Raw genomic sequence first — 1906 nt, 5'->3', positions numbered from 1 at the left:
AAAGAGCTAAAGGCGAAGGGCTAACGGTGCTGTCAGTGTTAACGATCCGTGAAATAAAACCAAACAAATTTCTGACTTTAAATTGGAACAAAAGCCCACTTAAAAGAACAGGATTTTCCAATTCATTAAAAAAAAAAAAAAAAAAAAAAAAAAAATATATATATATATATATATATATATATATATATATATATATATATATATATATATATATATATATATATATATATGAAGCTACATTTTATTGCCTCACTATAATTCTGGCATTGCTTATTAGAGAGATTGGATCTACACTGAAATTTAAATGTGTTTTCAAATGTTTAAACACCACGCAAAACAAAGCCACTAATGGGTCTCTTAATAATTTTAAAATTAGAATCTTAACTATATTTAAAACACTCAAAAGTGGTTTTTAATTCACAGAAACAAGCTACTAGTCTTCATTAAACCCTTGCTTTTACCAAGATAACTACTAACCTTTTTTATTAACATGAGGGGTCATCTGTTGGATAGAGACTATACTGTTATTATTACACCAGCTACATCATCTTTGCTGAAATCCTGTGAAGGAGAACAAAAAGAGGCTCTGTCTGACTCATGTCCCCTGCAGTAATCCTGCCAGGATAACAGAACAGACATAGACACAGAGGTTCAGAGTTCTGATATATTTTGTGCTTTGTCTAAATAGGAACAAACTGCCAAAACTTGTTCCAGGATTAGAAAGTTGTTAGAGCGCAATACAAGAGTAGAAGAGTTTTAGAGTGCCATATACAAGAGACAATAAAACCATGAATAGAGCCTAATCGTAAGGACTTTCTTTTTCAATGTATTCCTTTTCTGAATGTGTTTAAAAGTACTAAATTTATTTGTTGTGCATTCAGAGATGCTCTACTCTACCTTGGATGTAACAAGTTGGTTGTTGACTTACTGTCACCTTCCCATCAGCTCAAAGCAGTCTGGCCATTCTCCTCTGATCAAGACCAAGAACTGCCATTCACTGGATATTTTCAATTTTTCTGACCATTCTCTGTAAAGCCTAGAGATGGTTGTGGGAAAATCCCAGTAGATCAGCAGCTTCTGGAATACCCAGACCAGCCCGCCTGGTACCAATAACCACACTGAAAGTCACTTATAAGTTATTGTTCTTCCACAGTCTGATGCTCAATTTGAACTTCAGCAGGCTGTCTTGACCATGTCTACATGCCTTAATAATTGCATTGCTGCCATGTGATTGGCTGATTAGATATTTGCATTAACAAGCTGTACCTAATAAGCTGGTGAGTGTATGCTAATTTTTTTTTTGTGAAATCACTGCTTAAAAGAATATTTTAAACAATGAAAATTCAAAAAGCATTTTTATAAATCTGAGTGGAAACTTGCACAATTCACTCAGTCAATTAAATACACCAGAGTCAGCCTGGGGTGCTAATGGTTTTATTACTTTGATATTAAAATCAATAAACATAATCAGACTAACATGGTTACAAGCAGATCTGTGGTACCAACTCCCGGCTGATACAACAGAGAAAAATGATTTAAAAAAAAAAGAACAAAAAAAATAAAGAGGCACGATAACACAACAGAGATTCAGGGCAGGTGTCTGCAGAATGTGGAGCAGCCAGAGACAAAAACTGTCAGAAGCTCTGAAACAGAATCGGGCTGTTACAGTACAAACCAAAAAAAAAAAATACAATACAATACATGTCTTTTTACTTTTCCATGTCTGTGCATAAAGCCACCCACTGTGCCTCCAAGAAAAAAAAAATGTTAAAAAGTTAGTTAGAACAAAAGTATAAACCCAGCACAACATTTATTACACAACATAAATATAACAACTGTCAAGATATTGTATTTGAACAGGCATATATGTGAACTACAAATATAGATGTCATTGCTAAAGAGAGGA

The sequence above is a fragment of the Archocentrus centrarchus genome, chromosome 14, assembly GCF_007364275.1.
Source record: "Archocentrus centrarchus isolate MPI-CPG fArcCen1 chromosome 14, fArcCen1, whole genome shotgun sequence".
In the NCBI taxonomy this organism is placed as follows: domain Eukaryota; kingdom Metazoa; phylum Chordata; class Actinopteri; order Cichliformes; family Cichlidae; genus Archocentrus; species Archocentrus centrarchus.
The sequence above is the reverse complement of the archived record's forward strand: the minus strand, read 5'-3'. Positions refer to the sequence as shown.